Genomic DNA, 9,211 nt, shown 5'->3' on the forward strand with positions numbered 1-9,211 from the left:
CTGAACAGTACGTTGCAAGGTATTCCTGACATGCTCAATAATGTTCATGCGTGGGGAGTTTGCTGGGCAGCGGAAGTGTTTGAGCTAAGAAGAGTGTTCCTGGAGCCACTCTGTAGCAATTCTGGATGTGGAGTGTCGGTCGCACTGTCGTGCTGGAATTGCTCAAGTCCGTCGGAATGCACTCTGGACATGAACGTATGCAGGTGATCGGACAGGATGCTTACGTACGTGTCACCTGTCAGAGTCGCATCTAGATGTTTTAGGGTTCCCATATCAAACCAACTGCACACGCCCCACGCCATTAGAGAGCCTCCAACAGTTTGAACAGCCCCTGCTGACATGTAGGATTCATGGATTCATGAGGTCTTCTCCATATCCGTACATGTCCATCCGCTTGATACAATTTGAAACGAGACTCGTCCGACCAGGCAACGTGTTCCTAGTTATCAAAAATCCAATGTCGGTGTTTTCACAGGCCCAGGCGAAAAGTAAAGCTTTGTGTCGTGCAGTCATCAAGGCTACACGAGTGGGTCTTCGTCTCCGAAAGCCCATATAGATGACGTTTCGTTGAATGGTTCGGTCGCTGACACTTGTTGATGGCGAAGTATTGAAATCTGCAGAAATATACAGAAAGGGTTGCACTTCCTGTCAAGTTGAACGATTGTCTTCAGTCATCTTTGGTACCGCTCTTGCAGCATCTTTTTTCGGCTGCAGCGATGTCGGAGATCTGAAATTTTACTGGATACCTGATTTTCACGGTACATCCGTGCAATGGGTTTACGGGAAATTCCACACTTCATCGCTACGTCGAAAATGCTGTGTCCCATCGCTCGTGCGCCGACTGTAACAACACGTTCAAACTCAATCAGATCTTGGTAACGTGCTATTGTAACAGCAGTAACCGATCTAACAACCGCACCACACACTTGTAGTCTTATACAGGCGTATTAAATACGCATGGCTATACCAGTTTCTTTTGCGCTTCAGTGTATAAATCCCGAAAGCCAGTGTACGGTGCTTAACGGGGATACTTCTTATTGTTGTGATCGATTTTCTGTCCTCTTCCGTTTGCTAATTGAATGAGGATAAAATATCTGTGCGGCTTCTACGTGCAATGAACTTATTTCACTCTCATTGACCCTCCTTATAATAAACGATGGTGGAAGTATTATTCTCAAACCGCCTTATTCGAAAACTTTCACTAAATATATACTTCACTATGTTTGCGAGACATCTACATTGTCTTTCTTCCAATGATTCTCACTTAAATTAAATTAACAAAAGCATAGGAGTATGTGTTACACGAAAGGTGTGTTCAAGTTACTACTACTACTATTATATTTTTTCAGTTTCCATTCGGTACTCCAAGCAGAGCCTACCGATTAATTTACCGCTACAGCGTGGTTAAACTTTCGCTACTGATCCAGCGTACCTAACGGATATAGGAACGATGTTCAGTTTGTGGGAGGCTGAATTTGCGTTGTTAGTAGTATTAGTGCCATCAGTTGCCGTTAGGAGTCGGTACTAAAAAATGGTTCAAATGGCTCTGAGCACTATGGGACTTAACTTCTGAGGTCATCAGTCCTCTAGAACTTAGAATTACTTAAACGTAACTAACCTAAGGACATCACACACATCCATGCCCGAGGCAGGATTCGAACCTGCTTAAAAATATTTCTTACGTGTGCAAAGGATGCTTTGATTAGAGTTACAGCCATGATTCAAGAGTATTTTACGGCATTATTTGAAAAAGAGCCAAAAATGGTAAAAAAATTTCCGACGTACGCTATTGCACAAAAACAAATTTTTTTCAATAGCTTCAAAACCTGACGTGATATTCCAAAACGTTTTCAGATTAGAAATCGGCTTGTAAAATAGCACTGTATGAAGAAAACACGTCAGTCATGTATAGTTCGTTTATTCAACGTAATCGTGATAGCACACGATTTGGATTTTCCATATACACTAGCTTAGTTCGAGAAATGTAAGTCTTCCAGAGTACAATGATCTCCTGATGAGTGTTTTTTTTACTCGGAACGTGCCGCATAGAAATACAAAACACTCATACATCAATTTCATTAGAACATTTCTGTGAAATCTTTGAAAGAAAGACGACATAGTTATCGACAATCGCTGTTGGGTATTTAGATAACCTGTATTTGGAGAAGACAATGCGACCATTGTATTGCCACCATTGTACCAGGTGCAGATGATTAGATTCTGGGGTGTGGGAGGAGGCGTGACTGCACATGTTGTTACTGTCTCACCATCAAACTTAAATTGCCATAAACCCTACTTTTAGCATCCTATAGCTGAACTCGATTTTAATAATTATTGTAACAGCAACAACAAAAAACATATATATACACTAGCCTTTTCCTCACAGCTTCATATGCTTATATGTTCACGACATATACTGCACATGTCTCCTCCTGCCCCTTTCTGTGTCCACCTATTCCTCCCCCATCTCTTCGTTCATCTCAGCCTCACACCACTGACAGTCCATGTACCCTTCCCTACTCCAGCTCTCCATTTCCTCTTGCCCTCTTTCTCTCTCATTCACTTCTCCTTCAGCTTTTCTGGAAGGGCCTTGGAAATTATTGTGTGCCCCTAGCATGTAGGCTGCACTGCAAATCAGCGTGGCAAGGCAGGACAATACTATTCTCATACAATCCACCTGTCACAAATCGCAGCCTGCTCTGTGCTGAGGGTTGGAAAAGCGTGGTTCTTCTTGATCTCTGCTCATATTGGAGCTTGGAGGTTATAAAACCCACAGTGCTGATATTCGTGGTACCTTTATATATATATATATATATATATATATATATATATATATATCTCGCAAAACCAAGAAAGAGTTATGCGACTGTAACGAAACTTGGGATTTGGTAGGCGCACTTATACATCTGAAAGATGATGTCTGTTCAAATTTCACTCGAGTTGCATAAGAGTGGCGCTACTTGGGCCACTATGGGGGTGCAAATCAAGTTTGCTATACACAGATGCTGTAATGGTTGTCTGCATTAACTAGCTTTGAGATTGGATGAGGTGAGTTGATGTTGGTCAAGAATGCCTGTAAGGCGACAAAGACGCTGTTATCAGCACCTCGAGTTTGAACGAGGTCGTGTAATGGGGCTATGAGAAGCTGGATGTTCCTTCAGAAGTATTGCAGGAAGACTTGGCTGGAATGTAGACACTGTAAATGATTGCTAGCAGCGGTGGCCGCGAGAATATGCTGTAGCAACAAGACTGCGCTCTGGATGTCACCTTGGAACTACCAAGAGGGAAAGACCCTCGTTTTCGGTGTAGGTGTATGGCTCTGGAGCATCATACGGCATCTGCAGCAGCATTTGGCATCGCAGTGAACGACGAATTGTTACAAATAGGTTACTTCAAGGACAACTCCTACCCAGACGCCCTCTAGCGTGAATTCCACTGTCCCAAACCACAGCCATTTGTTACTTCAGTGACGACAAACGAGAGTTCATTGGAGGGCAGGGTGGAGATTTGTTGTGTTTGCTGATGAAAGCTGGTTCTTCCTCAGTGCAAGTGATGGCACTGTGCTGATTAGAACGAGGCCATTTGAGAGCCTGCGATAAACCTGTCCGCATGCTAGACACACTGGATCTACACGTGGAGCTACTGTGCAGGGTGCGATTTCATGTGACAACAGGAGCCCGCATCTCGTGGTCGTGCGGTAGCGTTCTCGCTTCCCACTCCCGGGTTCCCGGGTTCGATTCCCGGCGGGGTCAGGGATTTTCTCTGCCTCGTGATGGCTGGGTGTTGTGTGATGTCCTTAGGTTAGTTAGGTTTAAGTAGTTCTAAGTTCTAGGGGACTGATGACCTAAGATGTTAAGTCCCATAGTGCTCAGAGCCATTTGAACCATTTTTTTTTTTTGACAACAGGAGCCCTCGTGGTTATCCCATGTACCCTGACTGCAAATTTGTATGTCAGTCTTGTAATTCGATATGTTGTGGCGCCATACATGAACAGCATTCGAAGGCAGGTTTTCCAGCAGGATAACATTTGCCCACATACCACTGTTGTCAACCAACAATCTCTACCGAGGGTCGACGTCTTGCCTTGGTCTGCTCGATCGCCAGATCTGTCTCCAAACGAGCACATATGGGACATCATTGTATGATAATGACAGTGTCATCCACGTATCAGTATTCTGTCCCTATACTGACTGACCAAGTGCAACGGTCTTGGAACTCCACCCAACAAAGTGACATCTGGCACCTGTACAACACAATGCATACATTCTTGTACTCAATACTTGGAGGTTACATCAGTTATCAATGTACCAGTGTTTTACATGTCCAATTGCTTGCGCTCGCGGGTTCGTGTGCGTGAACGTGTGTGTGTGTGTGTGTGTGTGTGTGTGTGTGTGTGTGTGTGTGTGTGTGTGTTTGTATGTATGTATGCGCGCGCCAGTGAAGCTGTATGGAATAAACTTATACACTACTGGCAATTAAAATTGCTACACCACGAAGATGACGTGCTACAGGCGCAAAATTTAACCGACAGGAAGAAGATGCTACGATATGCAAATGACTAGCTTTGCAGAGCATTCACACAAGGTTGGCGACGGTGGCGACACCTACAACGTGCTGACATGAGTAAAGTTTCCAATAGATTTCTCATACACAAACAGCAGTTGACAGGCGTTACCTGGTGAAACGTTGTTGTGATGCCTCGTGTAAGGAGAAGAAATGCGTACGTTTCCGACTTTGATAAAGGTCGGATTGTAGTCTATCGCGATTGCAGTTTATCGTATCGTGACATTGTTGGTCGCGTTGGTCGAGATCCAATGACTGTTAGCAGAATATGGATTCGGTGGGTTCTGGAGGGTAATACGGAACGCAGTGCTGGATCATAACAGCCTCGTATCACTAGCAGTCGAGATGACAGGCATCTTATCCGCATGGCTGTAACGGATCGTGAAGCCACGTCGCGATTCCTGAGTCAACAGATGGGGACGTTTGCAAGACAGCAACCATCAGCACGAACAGTTCGACGACGTTTGCAGCAGCATTGACTATCAGCTCGGAGACCATGGCTGCGGCTACTCTTGACGCTGCATCAAAGACAGGGGCGCCTATGATGGTGTACTCAACGACGAACCTGGGTGCACGAATGGCAAAACGTCATTTTTTGTGTTGTGTTTACAGCATCATGATGGTCACGCCGTCTTCGGCGACATCGCAGTGGATGCACATTGGAAACGTGTATCCGTCATCGCCATACTGGCGTATCACCCGGCGAGATGGTATAGGGTGCCATTGGTGTAACATCTCGGGCACCCCTTGTTCACATTGACGGCACTTTGAACAGTGGACGTTACATTTCAGATGTGTTTCGACCCATGGCTCTACCCTTCATTTGATCCCTGCGAAACCCTACATTTCAGCAGGATAATGCACGACCGCAATTTGCAGGTCCTGTACGGGCCTTTCTGGATACAGAAAATGTTCGACTGCTGCCCAGGCCAGCACATTCTCCAAATCTTTCACCAGTTGGAAACGTCTGGTCAATGGTGGCTGAGCAACTGGCTCGTCACAATACGCCGGTCACTACTCTTGATGAACTGTGGTATCGTGTTGAAGCTGCATGGGCAGCTGTACCTGTACACGCCATCCAAGCTCTGTTTGACTCAATGCCCAGGCGTAACAAGGCCGTTATTACAGCCAGAGGTGGTTGTTCTGGGTACTGATATCTCAGGATCTATGCACCCAAATTGCGTGAAAATGTAATCACATGTCAGTTCTAGTATAATATATTTGTCCAATGAATATCCGTTTATCATCTGCATTTCTTCTTGGTGTAGCAATTTTAATGGCCAGTAGTGTATATACTAGACTTTCCCCTGAAGCTTTCTGGGATACACATTTCACACCTATATAGCACACATCTCCTCCATCCCCCTCTCTGTCCATCTCTTTCTCCCCGCATCACTCTGTCCATCCCATCCTCATCTATACCATTCACTCTTCCCCTTCCTCTCTCTGACCACATAGTCCCTTTCCTTCTCTCTGTCCATCTCCTCCTCCTCACTCTTCTGCAATCTCCACCACCACAGATTCTCAAGCCAACCCTTCATGTCCGTGTTTGTGTATATTTCGTCTCACCTGTTTCAATCACTACCTGTCTACCTACTGTGCTCCCCCCCCCCCCTCTCTCTCTCTCTCTGTCACTCACTTCTACACATCTTCCTTCCACTCTCTTCTCAGCCATATTTTTCAACACAAGGAGCCCCTGCAATGCATAGCAATACTACCTGCACAACAGACCGGTTATGCAGGTGGCCTAGATGTCAGGGGCTTGAAAAACACATTTTCTTTTGTATCTCTGCTAGTGTGGGAGCTAGGAGATTCTTATCCCTACAGTGCTGATTACCAGATAATAAGTAGTATTTGTGCCAGATTTGGTTGAAATTGATGCAGTAGTGTATATATATATATATATATATATATATATATATATATATATATATATATATATATATATATAAGGATAATATGGTATTTTATATGATGTGAAATCATAGTATGTATGTATTGAGAGTATACTGAGTACACTACCATTGTGAACACAGGCCTGCAGATATGGCTAGGTGAATATTTAACTGTGGAATGTTGTTTCTTTGAGTATTTTCCAGTTATGTTCCAAAGTCGTCTTCCTGTTTTATACTTTTTTTATGAAGGGCCTTAGTTATATTGTGTTGTGTTACTGGCCTTCCTGTGGTTACTGTGTTTGACCTGTTGTTGAGGGAAGGTACGGCTATCATGTGAAACTGCGCCTCACCTTGCTTGGAATATTCCATACAAGTGGCCAGACGGCAATCAAATCCACACAGGCAGGCCCTGAAATCATCCTGCGGCAAACATGACTCATGATTTATACAGTTCTTGCACCATTTTCAAGACTATTACTTTTAATGCTACTTTATTCTCTGGAAGTTAGCTAACAATTTTGGATATTAATATGCACGAAAATATAAACGCTTTCACCAGAATTATATTTTTTGGGAGGAGGAATGAGTACGACCCCATTATCATTGGTCGACATGAGAATTGAATATAAAATAGAACTTGTTATGTAGGTGCAGTGTCTAAAGCAGTGACGTTTCCATGATGTGTCATTCACACATAGAGGAGCCACAGCGTCTGACTCATCCAGCCGATCACGAAAGGGAGAGTACTTAAATAGTTTACAAATATTACTTCTGATCACAGATTCATACTGAATGTTAAATTATAAATACCATCATAGCAATCACTGGTCGACTGCATTAATATTTAATATAAATTTTCTGATTTTCTGATTTATTGCCTAGGTGCAGAACCATTAAATGGTGTGGTTGAATCAATTTTAATATCAGCTGAACCAATATTTATGAAAGCTGCAAGATGACGCAAATTGTGAACAACATGAATGGTTCCATTTGAATTCTAGCCACAGACACGCCAGTGTCGAAGGAGAATTTTCTGTGGAGAGAGTTCTTCTCCTGACGTACAGCAGAATGTACAGTTTAAGTGCCTGAGATTCTCCCCTGTCCCTGCAGCCAAAAACTGCAGCGTTGCCCGTCCGGTTAGGTCGACTACAGGAACAGGGCTACTTTTTCTCGGTGTAGACCCTCCACTGTGTTCCCTCTGAAGCAATAAAACCAGGCGCCATTCAAATGAAGATTCTTGTTCATGAAGCCCATTCGGATTCAACTCTTAAACGGGGCAGCTCGTACCCAGAATCTTGTCAGCCATTAGTACAGAAATCACCGTCAACTGCCCTTCTTTACTTTGGAATTAGTAGTGAGTAAAGCCGCATCAATATTACTTCGGTTTCACTGCGAGAGCATGCACACGCCTACCTCGCCTGTCGTAAATACTCTTACATGCAGCTTGCACCATGAGCTATTTGCATAATGCACATAATGATGCTGACAGGGTAAGAATTTATGCGCCTTTGCATTCGTATCTCTCGTGGTCCATCACGATAGCTCATGTACGTTACTTCTGATGTTTTCTGACGTTCTATTACTTAGGACTGTCTAGAACAGTAGTCGTCAAACTATGGCCCACGAACCACATGAGGTCCAAATCAAGTATTCGTGCGGCCCGCGATTCTCAGCTGAATTTTATAATAATTTGCTTCTAGCAACTAAGAGCTGAATCCAAAAATGTCAGCTGTTGAGAGCTCCTCAATAACAAACAAAAATACTTACAGAGACAGTAATATTTTAATATGCCCTTAGTCGTAACTGACGTTTGCGAATTCGGCCGTGAACTATGTGTGGTCGCTTAGAGTGAGTACATGGTCGCTGTGAGTTAAGAGTATTTGAAAGGGAGAAGATTATACTGTTTGCCTTCCAGTCCTAAGAGATCACGGGCCGTGCACGACTCGTACCGATCACTTGGTATGGTATAAATTTTGACTAAAACTGAACTAAACTCCACCCGAACAGGCCATGAAGGCCCAACGGTACCGACCGGCCGCCGTGTCATCCTCAACCCACAGGCGTCACTGGATGCGGATGTGGAGGGGCATGTCGTTAGCACTCTGCTCTTCCGACCGTATGTCAGTTTCCGAGACCGGAGCCGCTACTTCTCAATCAAGTAGCTCCTCAGTTTGCCTCACAAGGACTGAGTGCAGCCCGCTTGCCAACAGCGCTCGGCTGACCGGGTGGTCACCCATCCAAGTGCTAGCTCAGCCCGACAGCGCTCAACTTCGGTGATCTGACGGAAACCGGTGTTACCACTGCGGCAAGGCCGTTGGCATAAATTTTGAAACGGAAGCATTATTTATTTATTTATTTTTATTTATTTCTGAAGTAAAGACCTGCTGCCTGTTGTTATATAGCAGGTCGGACATTGTGTGATTTTGCATGTTCTGTCATACAAATTCGTTTCACATGGAAGTAACATGGGAACGTGAAAGGGCATTATAGACAATGTCATCTTCAAATGCTATACATATTTGTAGTAAGGAATACAAATTAAATTGAGGCTTTTGTGATACAATCCAATGATTAGAAGAAAAATGACATACGAGATATTTAGTGCATACTTGTGATCGCTTCTCATGTTGCATAATGTATTTAAATATAAACACCGTTACGGTTTTAAATGAATTAATATCCCCTGACGCAGACACCTCAATAACACTTCGTCAGGCAATTACACTGTCTCAACATGGAAGTCGCCGTGGGTG

The 9,211-nt window shown here is 43.9% G+C and overlaps 1 pseudogene; it reads right to left on the reverse strand.

Moving 5' to 3' along the window:
• Positions 1-8,659: 8,659 nt before the first annotated feature.
• LOC124623353 lies at positions 8,660-8,777 on the reverse strand (annotated as a pseudogene).
• Between the last annotated feature and the right edge of the window lie 434 nt (positions 8,778-9,211).

This window comes from Schistocerca americana, chromosome 7 (genome assembly GCF_021461395.2).
Source record: "Schistocerca americana isolate TAMUIC-IGC-003095 chromosome 7, iqSchAmer2.1, whole genome shotgun sequence".
NCBI classification, from domain to species: Eukaryota; Metazoa; Arthropoda; class Insecta; order Orthoptera; family Acrididae; genus Schistocerca; species Schistocerca americana.